Raw genomic sequence first — 18,328 nt, 5'->3', positions numbered from 1 at the left:
ACCCATTTTATCTGAGTAAAAGTTAAATCTGTCATGTAGTGCCCGGAAAGATCTCTGTGTATGGTGGTGGGAATCTGCCATGCTCTTCTGCCTGTGCACTTCCAGCAGACCTGATCCCACCATCTGCCCAGGAGGGGAGCACTGAGCCATGGGCATGGTCTCAGCTACTTTTCTCCTGATCCCAGGTGGGCACAAAAGCGTCTGGACCCAAAGTGGGTGATGGGCATTAGCCCCAAATGTTTCAGATCACATTGGTGTGCCAATCAGTTGGAAGAGGCTGTGGTACTGTAGAAGTTCCTTTAAGGTACCAGTCCACTTGGGCTTGGCCTCTTAGACTATAAATGCTGATGCGAAGTACACACTTGCTCTCTCTCTTTCCTGGCCGTGGATTAAGCTCCCCCCCCCATTCATGTAGAGGACCCTAAATAAATAATCCTTTATTATATGTGATTCTGAGCTAGTGTTGGATTATTTTGTAACTTCCATCTTCATCTGGCACCCATGTGAATACCAATTCCACACCTATGGAGTAGGCCAAAAAAGACCCAAAGACCCTGAAGGTCTCCCACCTCTGCCCACCTGGCTTGATTTCACCTACTAAGCACCTTTTTGTCAAACCCTGCCACAACCACAGTGGAGCTACCATGTGGTGACTTGGCAATTTTCCAGGCTTGTGCACGGTCCCCTCCCTCACACCTGTCACTTTCCCTGCTGCTCAGTGACTTGCTCAGTTTCTGGTTTGTGTTCCCTGCTCACAATCTCTGGGCTCCTTGCTCCATGTACTGAATTTAACTAATTGCTCTAAATTTGTCAAGCAAAGCATATTTGTCAGTATTTATCCAGGCACCAACATGCAGAACCCAAGTGGTGCAAATGGTCCCACGCCTCCATTAGTTGAGTCTCCCCCCACGTGGTTTCAACAGTGACACCTGCTGGTCAATAAAGATTATTACACCTACAACAATTTACTGAACTCTAACGGTGGTAAGTAAATTAATAAATTTGAAAGTTATATGATAGCAGACAATATTACCACTCGGGAATTTAATACCCTTTTTGCTTATACTATGGGTGGTATTCTGCAAGGCTTATGTGATTTTCCTTATACATCCATTTATTTGATTTTGGGAATTAGTTTTTGTTTTTCATATTATATTGTTAAGAGAATGGCTTGATTAAAGAGCCAAGAATAAGGCACTTTAAAAAAAATGATACAGTCTTTAGAGACTAATAATGAACAACTAGTTGAAAAAATTAAAACTATTGAAAAGGATAACATTGATTTGACAGACAAAATCCAATCAATGTTGAAGGGTGCTGAGACATTATCTGAAATAATTTGTGCTGTTGAACTTAACAACCGAAATCTGTTAAAACGTTATGATAGGTTAGTAGATAAGGTATCTCTCCAGGAAGGTAATATGCACACCATCAAAATTATGTACACGGATGAGATGTTATCATTACTGGACAAATTTCAAACCTTGGAATCATCAGTGAGCGCATTAGAATGGAACACTGGCCAGGAGATTCAGACTTTACAAAAGTCAGTGGTAAAGAGGTTTGAAAAGATTGAGGAAATTATTGAAACCAATGAGCAGGGGTTAAAGGTACAAGGACAGGGTTTAACCTCCTCAGTACATGCCAGAGCCTGGGATGACTCATCCAGAGTGTTAGCTGCCTATCTGGTAATATCCTCTGAGAAACCGTCTGGCACAAAACACCCTAAGGTAGTCAAAGAATATACATGGCAACTTATAGGGGTGAGCGATGTAAAAGAAATTAAGCAAGCAGTAGTATTTTATGACCTGCATTCACTGTTTGTTAGGGGGATGGTGAGCTTCAAGCAACAAGGCAACTCCACACAATTGGCTTCAGTTAATCTCAGTGGTTCTAGAAAATGGACCCCAGCTGATATGGAATGCTATTGGTGAAAAGAAGAAAAAATTTTAGAGCAACAGGAAAAAGCAAAAGGATTTGAGGCTTCCCAAGACCAAATACTTGGCAAGGGCCAGTATTTGGCCTCAGGACAGGCTCTCTATGACGAATACACTTTGTCCCTATGTAGCATAGCAGCTTTAAATGCTTGGAACCAGAAAAGAGAATTGAATCATATATCAGGGTTAAACATGGCCAGAGAGAACCCGTTAGTGATTTTTTTTTCCAAATTAAGGCTGTATAAGTAGTAGTAACAGCCCCAGAAGCTAGATGTGTAATTATTGAATCTTTGGCTTTTGAAAATGCCAACTTAGATTGCAAAAAGATACCTGGGCCTTTAAAGGTTAGATCAGCACAGGGATATACGGATCCTGAATACAACAAATGTTGAGACATTAGACATACTGAAGCTTGGGTAGAAGAAGCAATTTCTAAAGGTAGGAGAAATCAAAATGCCAAATGTTTTAATTGTGGCAGAATAGGACATCTGAGAAGGGATTGTAGACAAGGAATTCCTAGGAATCGTGTCTCCTCTAAGAATGGCAAGAATAGGCGGTCTCAACCTTCTGGAATTTATAGGAGGTGTGGCAAAGGCCAACATTGGACCAATGAATGTACATCAACAAAAGACAAACAAGGCAAAAAAGTGATAAAATTAACCTTATAAAGAGAACTACTTGGATTCTTTCACCAATTGTATGTGGCACACCAATAGCTGGAGCCCATACATTTTATACTGATGCAAATAAATCAGGAAAGGGAGGTTACAAATCAGAAGATTTAAGTAAGGTGGACCAAAGCCCTTATAATTCTGTCCAAAAGGCAGAGTTATATGCTATTTTCATGATACTAAGGGATTTTAAAGAACAAAAAAAAAATTCTGAATTAAATCAGCCGGTGTATTTCAAGGATGTGTTGACCTCACAATGGAAACCAGGAGATATGCTATCTTGGGGAAGGGGTTTTGTTCTTGTTTCCACAGGAGAAGAAAAGCTGTAGACACCATCAAAATTAATAAAGATTCGATTTGAAAAGGAGAAACCTCTTGAGAAAGAGAAATGGCAGATCATCCACAGAGGTGACAATCATGCAGGTGGTAAGGAAACCTCATAAGGGTTGGGGCAGGGTTCTGTTCTTGTCTTTTCAGAAAAATACACATATTCAAAAAGTCAAGTGACCCTGGATGTTTGGATGCCTAAAGAGGAAAAGATAACTGTCCAGAAAGGATCAACAAACAAAGAGAAATATGACTTATGAGGACAGGTCATCTGCAGGGAAGAATTTTATATGTACATTCCCTGTACATATGTATGTATATATAAGTATATATATATATATATATATATTTAATACACAGTGGAGGTATAAACTCCTTTAAAAATCAAAGCTGGCTTAGGATTTGAAATCTTTGGAGCAGAAAAGGAAATACCAGCTATAAACTGCCAATTGTGGGACACCCCTACACCAATCACTTCCACATGCTGACTGAATCTCATTTCTCATTCACAAAGAGCCTGATGCATAGGCTGTTGACTTCTGTGTAAGGCAGTGGTAATGTGTATGCACGTGTGCGTATACATTCCAATGCATTCACCAAACATGTGCACTTGTGTGGAGTCTGTGTATCCTTGTTATAAAAGTGTCCATTTGCTAGTAAGCATTTAATATAAACCACAAATTGTTTTGAGGTTATGCATCCCAGGATGGCTTTGAACTTGCTATGTAGCAGGAGATGGCCTTACACTATGGATCTGTCTGCCTTCACTTCCTGAGTCCAAGGATCACCAGTATGTGCCACCACACTTAGTTTATGAGATACTAGGGATCAAGCCCTGAGCTTTGTGCATGCTATGCAAGCTCTCTGATCAACTGAGCTACACTGCAAGCACCTCATACAACAACCTTTTCACAAGGCTTAATGTTCCTCCATTTCAAAAACAAACCTGAAATCTTTTGTATGTGTGTGAGTAATGTTCTGTTTGCATATAAGCCTGAAAAACAAAAGAGGGCATCAGATCCCACTAGAGACAGTTGTGAGACACCATGCTGGGAAGTGAACTCAGAACCTGTGGAAGAGCAGTAACTTTTCTTAACTACTGAGCCATCTCTCCAGCCCCAAACCTGAAATCTTAAAAAGTAGAAATAGTAATAGTCTGACTTTTGACTTCTTCTCTAAACTCTTACATGAATCCTCGAAGTCCCTGATTAGCTGGCTGGGATGTACACGTTGACGTTTTTCAAGTCGTTCTTTTCCAAGGATGGTCTTTGGATTAAAATGTCTTTAACATTCTCTTAGTAACATCCTTTTGGGATCTCCAAAGAGTTTTCCCTTTTTTAAGATAAGAAAACCAGGAATTTTCAAGTTTGTGGTGAAGATGCCTCATGTCCAAACATGGATTCTCATCCTAGATAATTTTGTGTGCTTATTCAAGATGCATGTGAGCCATCCGCTCAGAATGGAGTAAGATGTTTTCACTTGGCAACAGTAAACAGAGCTGAGTGTGTGAAGTTCCTTATAGTACACAGCTCAAGTTTTAAGGCTAAATTAGTGGGGATTTGTAGAGTGGAACTCAGAACTGAGCCCAGTGGTATCTTTGAACTTCTTTATTGAACAAGAATTCAGTAGTACAGCTACATGACTTAGTGTTATTCCCTGTTGCTGTGATAAACATTGTCTAGGGCAAATTAAAAGGGTGAAAGTTCTACTTGGCCCACAATTCCAGGTCATAGTGCCTCATTTCATGGATTCAAGGAAGCAAAAACTTGAAAGAGCTGGTCTCAAGGCATCCACTGTCAAGAGCAGAGAAGGGACAAATGTGTCCACCCTTGTCCCCATCTCATTTTCTCTACTCCTATACTGTCTAAGGCCCAGCCCTTGAAACACTCCTGCCATGTCGGGAGAGACTTCCCACCTCAATTAATGTAATCAAGATAACACAGTCAGGGGCAACCTTATCTAGACAATCCCTCTTCCTAGATGATTTTAGATTGTATCAAGTTGTCAGTTAGGCCTCATCATCACACTACACATAGGCATTGCATGGGTATCACATGGCAAAGTGTCTCCACACTCAGGTAGTATCAGAAAGAGGTGCAATAACTCCAAGTGAAAAGTGATCATAGCAAGATGCCAAAAGGATGATGATCATCTATGGGATTCAACACAGCCAGTATAAGCATAAGGAAGGATGCCTCCTAACAAAAGCAGCATTTGAAAGAGCCTTGAAGGTTCCAGAGGTCTAAGGAAGATAAGCGTGATAACAAGGGAGGAGAGGGAAAAGAGGGTGGTGGATAGAGATGGGAATGGCACAAGCAAAGACACAGAAATCAGCCAGGGCGGCAGTGGGTAGTGGCACAGGCCTTTAATCCCAGCTCTTGGGAGGCAGAGGCAAGCAGATCTCTGTGAGTTCGAGGCCATCCTGGTTTACAAGAGCTAGTTCCAGGACAGGCTCCAAAGCTACAGAGAAACCCTGTCTTGAAGAAACAAAACAAAACAAAACAAAAAGACACCGAAGTGGAGAGGTCTGGGAGTTATTTAGGGCCATGGTCATGGTCATTACTGATCCATGAGATAAGTGCAGAAACTGACAAGCATTAAAAGGAATCATGCAGTGATTCAACGGAGTCATTATATTTCTTTTGAAACTAATATGAAGTTGAGCTTGTATTTGTGTGTTTATTTTTGTTTTCCAGTGTTACATTTTATTTTATATGAATTCCCCCATCCCACTCTGCCCCACCTCTGCCTTTATCTGTATTTTTACTTTCTGAAGTTTTAATTACATACAGTCAAATGTGGTTTGACAATATTAAATGGAAAGTTCCAGAAATAAGCAATCGTAACTTTCAAATTGTATGTGTTTCCAAGTAGTATGATTATCTCATATTGCTCTTCTCTGTCCCACACAGTACATGACTCATCCCTCATCTTTTACCCAGTTATCCATGCTCTGTGTACACTGCTGCCTACTTCATTAGTAACTGTAGTGGCATTTCATTTATATTTGGGTGTGTGTGTGGGGGGTTGAGACATGGTTTCTTTTTTAAAAAATATTTATTTATTTATTTATTATGTATACAATATTCTGTCTGTGTGTATGCCTGCTGGCCAGAAGAGGACACCAGACCCCATTACAGATGGTTGTGAGTCACCATGTGGTTGCTGGGAATTGAACTCAGGACCTTTGGTAGAGCAGGCAATGCTCTTAACCTTTGAGCCATCTCTCCAGTTTCTAGGTAGCTTTGGAGCCTGTCCTGGAACTAGATCAAGCTGGCCTCAAACTCACAGAGATATGCCTGCCTCTGCCTCCTGAGTGCTGAGATTAAAGGTGTATGCCGCCACTGCCCAGCTCATTTGTATTTTAATAAACATAGCTTGTGGGGCTGTCAAGAAACCTGACACTATAGAAATTCCAAGGAATCCACAAGGCTGACCTCAGCTAAGACCCTAAGCAGTAGAGGAGAGGGTGTCTGAACTGGCCTTCCCCTGTAGTCAGAATGATGACTATCTTAAATATCACCATAGAACCTTCATCCAGCAACTGTTGGAAACAGAGGCAGAGACCTGCAGCAGAGCACCGGGCTGAACTCCCAAAGTCCAGGAGAAGAGTGGGAGGAGTGAGAATATGAGCAAAGGGGTCAAGACCACGAAAGTTACACCCACTGAATCAGTTTACCTTGTAGTATGGAGGAACAGGCTGCATCCCACCGCCCAGCTAGCTTAACCCCTGAAATAACCACACAGAAACTGTATTCATTAAATTACTGCCTGGTCCATTATATCTAGCCTCTTCTTAGCCAACTCTCACATCTTGATCTAACCCATTTCTAGTAATTTATGTATTACTACGAGGTAGTGGTTTACCAGGAAAGAGTCTAACCAGCGGCAGTCTCAGGCAGGAGCTTCATGGTGTCTGTCACATTGTCCTTCTCCCAGCATCCAGTTCTGTCTTCCCTGCCTATCTAAGTTCTGCCCTATCAAAAGGTCAAGGCAGTTTCTTTATTCAACCAATGAAAGCAACACGTAGGCAGAAGAACCTCCTACACCATTACCTGAGCTAATGGGAGCTTACTAACTCCAGTCAGACAGGGAAGGTACCAGCATAGGACCAAACTAGACCCTCTGAATGTGGGTGACAGTTGCATGGCTGTGGCAGACTGTAGGGTCACTGGCAGTGGCACCAGGATTTATTCCTACTGCTTGTTCTAGCTTTTGGGGAACCCATTCTCTTTGGATGGATACCTTGCTCAGCCTAGATATAGTAGGGAGGGCCTGGGACCTTCCCCATAGCAATGTGCCTTACCCTCTCTGAGGAGTGGATGGGGATGATGGGTAGGGAAGGTGGAGGGAATGCGAGTAGTAGAGGGATTGGGAGTGGGATTTGTATGTAAAATGAAAAAAAAAGATAGTTTGTTTTCCTTTTTAAAAATTAAAATAAAGTAAATTAAATAAATGAATAAATAAATCCATAGAAACCAGGAAGTAGTGGTACACACCCTTAATCCCAGAACTAGAGAGGATTATAAAACGGGAGGAGACAGCTCTCAGTCACAGTCTTATTGTGAGATTCCTGGAAGCAGGGTCACCATTTCAGACTGAGGTCAAGGTAAGAGTCAGTGGCTGGATGCTTTGCTTTTCTGGTCTTCAGATTGAACCCCAATTTCCACCTCTGAGTTTTTATTAATCGTGCATCAAGTTATGCCTTAGTCATTAGATTAATAACTGGCTATCACAATGCTCATATTCAAGTAACCCCCATTTTACTTAATGAAGTCCCCACAGAGCAAGAGAGACACCAGGGCATGAAATTTGGACAGATTAATTTTGGTTCCATGTGACAATGATGTAGGGCAGATAGGAAAATGTATAGGGTCAGCAAAATGGTTCAGCAGGTAAAAGTATTTGCCATGCAAGCCTCATCACCTGAAATGAACCCAGAACTCATTGAAAAAAGGGAGGAGAGAAATGACCTCCACATATGAGCCCCAGCATATAAGTGCCCTCATCATCACATACATACAAATATAATAATAATATAAATAAATAAAGCGTGTGTGTGTGTGTGTGTTCAGATATCTACTGGGATGGTGGTGGTGGAGGCAGTGGTGGGACTGAAATGTATTTTTCATGGATAAAGAGGGACTTCTGTGTTTTACAAAATATTTACCTGTGATAGAGTGACAAGTTTAAAATTGGTTCTTCATCCCGGAAGGTCTGAGAAACACCACAGACGAGGAAATATACTCTTGCTCCACACAGTGTAGGAGGTTATGCAGAGCTGGAACACACTTGAAATGGTAGATTGAGACAAATTTTGTAGTGTGGGGGTAAAGATAAATGTGATATTAGCTTATTATGGTTTCAGAGACATCAAAGAAGTTATGGGAGAAGATGGAAGGATGCAGTGTGGAATCTGGGTTATGAATACAGATTCCCATTTTCACTTTCCCCCCCAACTAGCACAGATCAAACATATAACACACATGGGTAACCCCCTTACAATCTTTAAGGCAATCAGCTAGGTCTGAGCTCCTCAGAGTCACATGTCACCGGAATCAATGTTACCTGGCCTTGGAGACCACAGGTATGGAATTCCTATTACCTGGATGGTGTAGGAACAGCTCTATGTTCCTGTGAAATTGATGACAGTGACCTGTGTCCCAATAACCGTGAACTACACAGAAGGAAAAATGTCCCAGGTGATAGTAGAGAGGGTCTATGCAGACTATAAACTACAGACTCTATTACCTCTTCTAACTTCTTGGTATTTTAGAAGTTTCACCAAATTTACTTGTGACTGATAGAAAAATAGATCATGAAATTAGCATAATAACACTAAGAAGATGACTGATCCTGTGGCTGTGCATAGAGAGAAGGTCCAGCAGAGAATTCAGGCTGAACACTGTAAACACAGGACCTCCCTCATCTTTCCTTTCACTGTGGGTGGGAATCCCTAATCTAAAAGCAAACAAATAGATAAAGCTTGAAATGCTCAAAAACTGAAACTTATGGGACACTAACTTGACATCACACTATTGGGGAATTACATACATAGAACAGGCTGCAGTGAAAATACAGATATTCTAAGTACACATACCTTCAGGCTGTGCGTGTAAGGTATATGTTGAAACACAAGTGAATTGCATGTTTAGGCTTGATTCCATCTTAAGGTACTTCTTTTGAATATGCAAATTCTTAAAACTTCCCAAAGATCTGAAAACTGTCTCAAAAACAAATATGGAAAGTGATTGAAGAAGGTAGAGAACATCCATCTCAACTGTTAGATGCCTCTCACCCAGACATATCCATATTCACATAAACATTTGCACTCAATGTCCACCAGTCTAAGAGGCAACGTGGGCACTGTCCCTCAACTTCTTGTCACTTGCAGCTATGGGTTCATACGGAGCTGCCCCAGGAAGCCTCGTCCCAAAGTAAAGCCTGCATATGGAGCTCAGCTCTCCAAATTCGGCCCTTTGCAAGCTAGTCAGAGGTCCTCTGGAGGGCAGGACTGTTCCACATTATTAATTATCAGTAGCCTAGCCTACATATATGCTAGCCTCTGAAAGACTCAGAGCTAGAAAACCCACCTAAGGACAACACAGCAGCACTGGGGAAAGGGAAGAGAGAATAGGAATGTACACAGGAGGAGTGCAAAGCATGCAGAAGAAGACCGACTGCATGCTGGTCAGTGTTATAGGATGTCATCATCTCTACATTATTCGTTGAGTGCCTTTTGCATCATCAGAAGTGGCTTCTTTAATATTTGGAAGACTTCATAGAAATCTATGCATGAAGCATTGATCTCTGTTTCTGTGCCCTCAACTCTCCTCTACAAGCCTGTCTCAGGGGAAAAAAAATAGAAAAAAGAAAAAAGAAAGAAAAATAAAAAAGACAGAAAGAAAAGAAAATTTGACAAACTTTAAAGTACAGTTTGTACCTCTGATAGTTATCTTACTTAATATGAGTTGTCTCTGATGATGCCGATATTACCACACCCGTAAGACTGAACCCCTACATACCCTTGAAGATACTTTAGATTTTGTAAGTTACATACATTGAATCTATTCAACTTGTCCACTGAAGCAATCAAGGCAGTTGGTAAGCAAACAGACAAGGCTGTGCTGAAATATGACTTTATTTAGAGATGGTAAGATTTGAATTGCAAACACATTTCACTTGTCATCGTTTCTGTCTTCTGAGACACTCATGTGGCTAACCCCTTAGCTCCTTCAAGCCTTTCTCAACATTTCACCTTCTCAGTGAGGCCCTACCCAAAAATACCATCCCCCTAAAATTGCAAGTGACACCATACCCTGATGGGGGAGTGTCATATCAATCTGTTGATTTCCTTGGTTAAGCAATAAAGAAACTGCTAGGCCCATTGGATAGGCCCACCCTTAGGTGGGTGGAGTAAACAGAACAGAATGCCGGGAGGAAGAGGAAGTGAGGTCAGACTCCACAGCTCCGCTCTCGGGAGCAGACGCAAGAGAGAGACGCCATGCTACCTGCTCCAGGGAAGACGCACGCTATGAAGCTCCTACCCAGGATGGACTTAGGCTAGAATCTTCCCGGTAAGCGCACCTAGGGGCGCTACATAGATTATTAGAAATGGGCCAGAGCAGTGTTTAAAAGAACACAGTGTCTGTGTAATTATTTTGGGGCATAAGCTAGCCGGGCAGGTGGCTTGGGTTTGGGGGACGCAATCCCGCCGCCGCCCCTATTACTACAGATGACGCCCAGACGTGTGGCTAACTAAACCCACTTAAAAAACCTGAGAAGGCTTAAAAATAAGGGAGAGAGCATTTAACACAGATTTTTGCTGTTTGTTGGTGGCGTGCTGTAGAGAGATTTCCTGATTCAGCAACAGCAGCAGAAAAAAAGCTGCGTTATTTTAAAGTGTGGCTTCCCGGGGCTGTGCCGCCAGTGCAAACTCTGGCTTTATGTTTGTGTTCCCGCTTGGGATCAGAAGGAGAGTGCTCTGAGACCTTGACGATGACTCAGAGCTCCCCGCCTACTCCTGGGCAGAAGGCAGAATCAGGCTTAGGCAGGCGGAAGAGCAAGCGGATTCCTGCTGCCATACAGAGACATGTTTTCAGACTGCGTAGTGCTCTGCGTGTCAGATTTGGATGTAACTTGGATGAAAAGAATTTCTGTGCTGCATGCTCAGTCTCAGAATTAAAGTGCTGAGTGCCGCTCCTACCTGGTAGCCCCAAGAGGCTTCCTGACTCAGCTTCAGCTGCAAAACCCTGCAGCTCATTAAGAGGCCCTGCCACGAAACACTTAAACGGTGTTGACGAAAAGCTGAACGCATGCTTTTCGGTTTTCAGCCGTAGCAGGAAAAAAGCTGCACTGTTTAAAAATGCCGGCTTTCTGGGCCATCCTGCCAGGAATCTGACTGTTTGAGGCAGGAGGGCCGGCTACCGAGAGAGATTTTGAGTGTTGTCTGTTGTAGCTTGCTGGCTGGCAGGGACCTTGAAATGCTATAAACATGGCTGCAGCCTGTATATCCGCCATGAGGCTGGAAAGCTAAGGAATGGACTGGATCTAGCTGGCAAAGCCACGCCTTTAGTCCTACTGATATTGCTTGGTAAATTAAAGGCTCTTGTGGTCAGAAAAAGAGAGATATACAGTAAAGAGAGATTCAAAGACAGAGAAAATTTCTGAATGGTTTAAAGTGTGTTAAAAATATATGCAAGCTGAAAGTTGAAGTTCTTAAAGCAAAAAACAAAAAAAAGGAAGAGAGTTGTTGTGTGTACACACCTTTAATCCCAACACTTGGGAGGCAGAGGGAGACAGATCTCTGTGAGTTCAAGGTGAAGTAGTGTAAGCCTTTAATCCCAATGCCTGGGAGGCAGAGACAGGCGGATCTCCGAGAGTTCAAAGACAGCCTGGTCTACAGATATACGCTCAAAAAGCAAAAAGTTAACCTAGGAATGTCACAGGATAGATTCTTAAGCGTCTAGTGATTTAAAGGCGCAAATCAAAAGTGCTCCTGGATAGTAAAAAATTGCAGATTCACAATAGGACAGATTCAGACTGCTAAACGAGTCACACTGTTGGATGAATGTACGTTGGCTTGGGAGAGAGAAGAAAAAGAATATAGAGAATAAAGTTAATGGTTTAAAAAGAAAAAAGTAAAAGTAAAGTCTTTAAAGAGACAGAGTACAGATAGTTATAGATATAAATAAAAATAAGCCGCGTAAAGATGGAAAATTCACAGAGAGTCTGGATTATGTACATTGTGTTTTCTTTAAAATTTTTGACTGTGAAGGAGCTAAGTACAGACAGACATTTCATTATATGGGCTGCCAAGTGGAACCAGAATGGATATCATGAGGGTATGATTTCAGAATTTGGGTCTAAGGATATGATGCTTTGGAGAGAGTCTTCTTTTGTTTTCACAGAGGACCAGACCCTTTGGATTTCTTCTATCCCGATTTGGTATGATAGACCACGACCTCCTGAAATGTTCCTGTGAACGCCCTCAAAAAATTACGTCACTCAACTGCCAACTGAGATAAACCTGGCACACAGGTTACACCCTAAATGATCTAATTAACGACGCCCCCATTCAGCAGGAAGCAGTTTGGAGAGAAAAAACTGCGCCCATGTTCCCAAAATATTGTTTATAAATGTTCTTTTTACATTTAAAGGGGGAAATGATATAGGTATGAATAATTTGCATTGATAGAGATTTAAGGTCAATTTTGTTATATGTATAAATGTTTCCGATGTAACTTTTACTTGATAACTGTTTTGTTATATGTAATTTTGCTATGTTAAGGTTAAAGCCTTCCTTTTTTTGTTTAAACAGAAAAAGGGGAAGTGATGGGGGAGTGTCATATCAATCTGTTGATTTCCTTGGTTAAGCAATAAAGAAACTGCTAGGCCCATTGGATAGGCCCACCCTTAGGTGGGTGGAGTAAACAGAACAGAATGCCGGGAGGAAGAGGAAGTGAGGTCAGACTCCACAGCTCCGCTCTCGGGAGCAGACGCAAGAGAGAGACGCCATGCTACCTGCTCCAGGGAAGACGCACGCTATGAAGCTCCTACCCAGGATGGACTTAGGCTAGAATCTTCCCGGTAAGCGCACCTAGGGGCGCTACATAGATTATTAGAAATGGGCCAGAGCAGTGTTTAAAAGAACACAGTGTCTGTGTAATTATTTTGGGGCATAAGCTAGCCGGGCAGGTGGCTTGGGTTTGGGGGACGCAATCCCGCCGCTCCCCCTATTACTACAATACCCCCCCTTCCCACTGACCTCGTCCACTTTTACCTTCCTTATCATCTTGTGATTTGCCCATAGCACTTATGGCCTTCTAAAATAATGTGCCATTTGCATTTGTATCTTTACACTGTTTGCCTTCCCTTGCTAGACAGTAAAGTTTTCAATTACAGAGTCTGTTGTTTATAACTTCACAGAGGCCTCCAAAGGGTCCAGACGATTTACTGACTCACAGATGACATGTAAAAACTTAGTTGAAGGATTCAACAGTTGGGTTAGTGGCTTATGAAACTCTCAACCAACTCCTGAATTGGGGTTCAGGTCATTCGATAATGAAATGTTTCTCTTTATGCTCTTTATGTTTTCCTTGGAAATGTTTAGAGGCCTTAGTCTTCAGAAATGAGGTTGTCTAATTTTAAAGGCTCTGTGGTGACTTGAATGAGAATGCCCGCTACCCCTCTGCCCCATAAACTCATATATCTGCATGCTTAGTTCCCAGTGACTGTTTTGAAAGACTAGGTTTGTATTCTTATTGGAAGAGGTGTGTCGATGGGGGTGAGCTTTGGGGTTTCAAAACCCTAAGCTTTTTTTGTCTGTCTGTCTGCTGCCTCTGAAACTGTAAGCAAACCTCCAATTAAATGCTTTCTTTTGTAAGAGTTGCCTTGGTCATGGTGTCTCTTCATAGAAGAGTGACTAAAACAGGTCTCTTTAAATTTAGAAGAAATAAAAAGACAAATAGTAATTTAAATATAAAATATTACATATTTATAATCTGTTATGGGTCTTTCCCATGATTAGCTTTATCCCCTGCTCAAAAGGGTAGCTCCCTTTGGCCTTCACTATGGCTCTTTCTCCAGTCTCCTTTCCCCTGCAGTGGCCAGGGCTGATGACTGGCTACAGTCTCAATTAACACCAGCTTGGGAACGTGAAACATAATTAGACCAGAAGCAAACAGCTTGGAGTTTTGTTCTAAAGAGTCAGTTTCAGAAAGCAAATGGTACAAACTATGTCCCCTTAATAAATGTACTGTGGGGCTGGAGGGATGGCTCAGCAGTTGAGAGTACTTACTGCTCTTGCTGAGGACATGAGTTTGGTTTGCAGCACCCTATGGGTCATTCAGAAATGCCTGTAACTTCAGTTGTAAATGATCTGATGATCTTTTCTGGTCTTTGCAGAATCTTGCACTCACACAGCACATTTAAACTCAAACAGGCTCACACACATATATGTGAAAAGTGAATAAATCTTTTTTTAAAGAAATACATTATTTACAGATATGCGAAAATATTTTTTCTTCAAGTTTATTATTTTTGTTTTTTGTTTTCTAAAATATCATAAATTATTCAGTGAGCCATAGTATGCATTGGTTGCAAAACTCCTTGTATTGCTTTTCTTGATTTGCTTGGTATGTCACTTAACTGGGAAAATAGGAATTGTCTTGCTAAGCCTCGTTAAAACTGAACTCTGGCCAAGTTGTGGTGGTGCATGCCTTTAGTCCCAACACTCAGAAGGAAGAGGCAGGAGGATCTCTGTGAGTCTGAGACCAGCCTGGTCTACAAGGGCTAGTTCCAGAATAGGCTCCAAAGCTACAGAGAAACTCAGTCTAGAAAAAAAAAACAAATCAAAAGTTAATTCTGGCCTTATGGTATACTTGATACTTTCATTATTCACTTATCACTTTCTGACTCTAGATTAGAAGCATTTATTTACTTATCTGTGTTTATTATTACATTTAAAGTTTCTGAGACTAGAAAACTACAGCTTCTTCATTTGTATGCTCCACAGATGCAATCATTGTTTAATTATCTGCTCCTAAACTAAAGTGATATACATAGTTGGCTTAGCTCCAAGAGCTTCAATGGCACCCATCAGCTTGCCATGAAAGGCCTTTCTTGATGAAGTCCCTGCCTTTGTCCACAGTCTCAACAGCTGTCACTGCCTTCCTCCAGTTTCTGTATTTTCCCATCTCAACCCCATTGTTGTTCGTTTTTTGCCTTTGCACATCCTCTTCCAGCAAAATAAGTTATCATTTTGACTGCAAGTGAACTCCTCACTATCTTTAAGCCACAATTAATACATTTCTCTCCCCACCCCACTCTTTTTGCCATTTAAATTGAGTCTATCTTAATTTGCAACCTGGATGACAAGGATCTTAAATTTAGTAAGAACAGATAATTTTCTCTAGAACACATGGGTGACTATTGAGACAGGCAAGATTAGGAGAGAGTTTATCTGGTGTAGGAGGACCTTTTGTATTTGTGTTGCTTTCATTGGTTATTAAAGAAACTGCCTTGGCCTAGGTGATAGGGCAGATCTCAGGTAGGCGGAGAAGACAGAACAGAATTCTGGGAGGAAGAAAGCAGAGACATGAAGATGCCATGGTTCTCTGCCCAAGATGGATGCTGGTTAGACTCATGCCCGTAAGCCACAGTCAAGTGGTGATACACATTAATGGAGATGGGTTAATCAAGATGTGAGAGTTAGCCAATAAGAGGCTAGAACTAATGGGCCAGGCAGTGTTTTAATTAATATAATTTCTGTGTGGTTATTTCAGGTGTACACTAGCCAGGTGGGATGGAACAAGGTGCCGCACTCCTTGTACAACAGATTGGCTGCCCAATGTGGTCGACTAACTCCACGTAAAACCTGAGAGGGTTTGAAAAGGAATTCTAGACACATATAATGCTTTTTGCTGTTTGCTGGCGGCATGCCGAAGGGAGATTTTCCTGATTCAGTTGTAGTGGGGAAAAAAAGCCATGCAGTTTTAAAATGCCGGCTTTCTGGGCTATGCTCCTTGCACAACCTCTGTCTCTTATGGGAGACAGAGAATTTGGATGGGGTTTCGTGAGTAAAGTGCTACGGCTTGCTTGATGGCAATGTGGACTGCTGTGTGCCTGGAACTGTGCACATCTTAGATGCACCAAATGGCTCTGAGGCACGAGCGGCTCTGCCATGCTGAACTGTGCTGACCTCAGGCAGGAACTATCATAATTGTCATAATAACAGCACAGTTAAGGTTTAGATAGGGCAGGAATAAGGCAGTACCATGTTACCCCTACATGGCGCAAGCTAAAGTTTTTAGAACTGCTTAGCATTTTAAGAAGTGCTCCTGGATAGTAAAGAATTACAGATTCACAATAGGACAGATTCAGACATAAAAGACCTCTAAGTGGGTCACACTGTTGGATGGCTGTACATAGGCTTGGGAGAGAGAAGAAAAAGAGTATAGAGAGTCATAAAACAAAGTTAATGCCTTAAAAAGGGGGTAAAGTCTTTAAAGAGACAGAGTACAGATAGTCATAGATTAAAAGAAGTAAAGAAAAATAAGCTACATAAAAATGGAAAATTCACAGAGAGTCTGGGTTATGTGTATTATTGTGTTTTCTTTAAAATTTTTGACTGTGAAGGAGCTAAGTACAGAGAGACATCTCATTATATAGGCTGCCAAGCTAAACCAGCACGTATATTATAAAGGTATCTTGACTTCAGAATTTGGGTCTAAGGATATGATGCTTTGGAAAAGAAGGTCTTCTTTTGTTTTCACAGAGGATGAGACCTTGTGGATTACTTCTAGACCAATATGGTATGATAAACCACGCCCTTCTGAAAGGTTGCAGTAAATACCCTCAAAAACTTACTTTTCTCAACTGCCGACCGAGATGAACCTAGCATACAGGATATACCATGAAAAACCTGATTAACAGCATCCCCAAACAGCATGAAGCAGTTTGGAGAGAAAAAAACATGCCCATGTTCCCAAATATTGTTTATAAATGTTCTTTTACATTTAAAGGGGGAGATGACATAGATGTGATTAATTTGCATTGGTATGAATCTTGGTTTGTTGATATAAATTTAAGGTCAATTTTGTTATATGTATATGTATTTCTGATCTTGATGAAGGTATTGTGATTGTGTAGTTCATTTAAAAATGTAATGTACAATTAGGAAATATAGGTTATGGATAATCATCGATAATAGTCAAACTTGAAGTCATGTTAGTTAGATTTTCTAGATATATAGAGATATATTTCAGTTTGATAGGCATTCTTCATATCTTTCAAAGACTACAGAATATGGTATTTAAGATGTTTTAATAATTTAGGGCTTTTCGTGACAATGAGACACATCTGCTCCTGGCAACACCAATCTACTTCAAGAGGAAGATGGGCATCGAAGAGGCTCCTTATGGAGTTGGTTAGCCATTTGGGCAAGAAACTGCTCTTTCCTGGACTGTTGCATAAATTGGACATAAAGAACCCACAGAGAGAGGACTGCTGAACTTGCCTAAAGGTGAGATGGTCCTTCGGGGTTCCTGACTCTTGAAAGAGTCTGTGAGACAATCTGCAGGATACAGAAGAAAGTGACTGAACTGTCTTTGAATTTTCCTGCTTCATGGACACAGGCAGACACCATGGTTCTCCTGCCCTAGACGAACACTGGTTAGACTCATGCCGGTAAGCCACAGTTGAGTGGCGATACACATTAATGGAGATGGGTTAATCAAGATGTGAGAGTTAGCCAATAAGAGGCTAGAACTAATGGGCCAGGCAGTGTTTTAATTAATACAATTTCTGTGTTGTTATTTCGGGTGTACGCTAGCAGGGCGGGACGGAACAAGGTGCTGGGCTCCTCGTACAATATTTATGTTAGAATCCCAATTTGGTTTGGGGTTATATACATATCTCCTCTTACAATAGTGCACTTGGCAGCTTTGTTCCTTTCCTGCATTAGCACACACACATACACATACATGTACACAAATACACACATACACACACCCACACGGAAACACATAAATGCTCAAAGTAATTCACCTAGCACTTCAGAACCCCTTTAACCTGCCCCCTAGCTTACATCAAGTCATATGTACTTCCATCTGTAAATCATAATATCTTTTCAGCCTTAGTAACAATCACATTTAAACTGTTCCTATTCAAGTATATTCCCAGTGTTTGGGGTATAAGAATTAGAAGGGCCAAGCCAGCCTGAACTGGTTTGGGGTGCTGGCACAGGTAAGGGAAAACCCGAGAATCTCGTATTTTATGCCTGTGCATATAATTTTAAACCAGATGCATTACAGGAAGGGACATGAGCAGTAGAGATATGATGAGGTCACCTATCAATTAAAATACAGAATCACCCATACTAGTAACCAGCCC

This window comes from Microtus pennsylvanicus, chromosome 15, assembly GCF_037038515.1.
Source record: "Microtus pennsylvanicus isolate mMicPen1 chromosome 15, mMicPen1.hap1, whole genome shotgun sequence".
Lineage (NCBI taxonomy): Eukaryota > Metazoa > Chordata > Mammalia > Rodentia > Cricetidae > Microtus > Microtus pennsylvanicus.
This window is presented reverse-complemented; position numbering follows the sequence as displayed.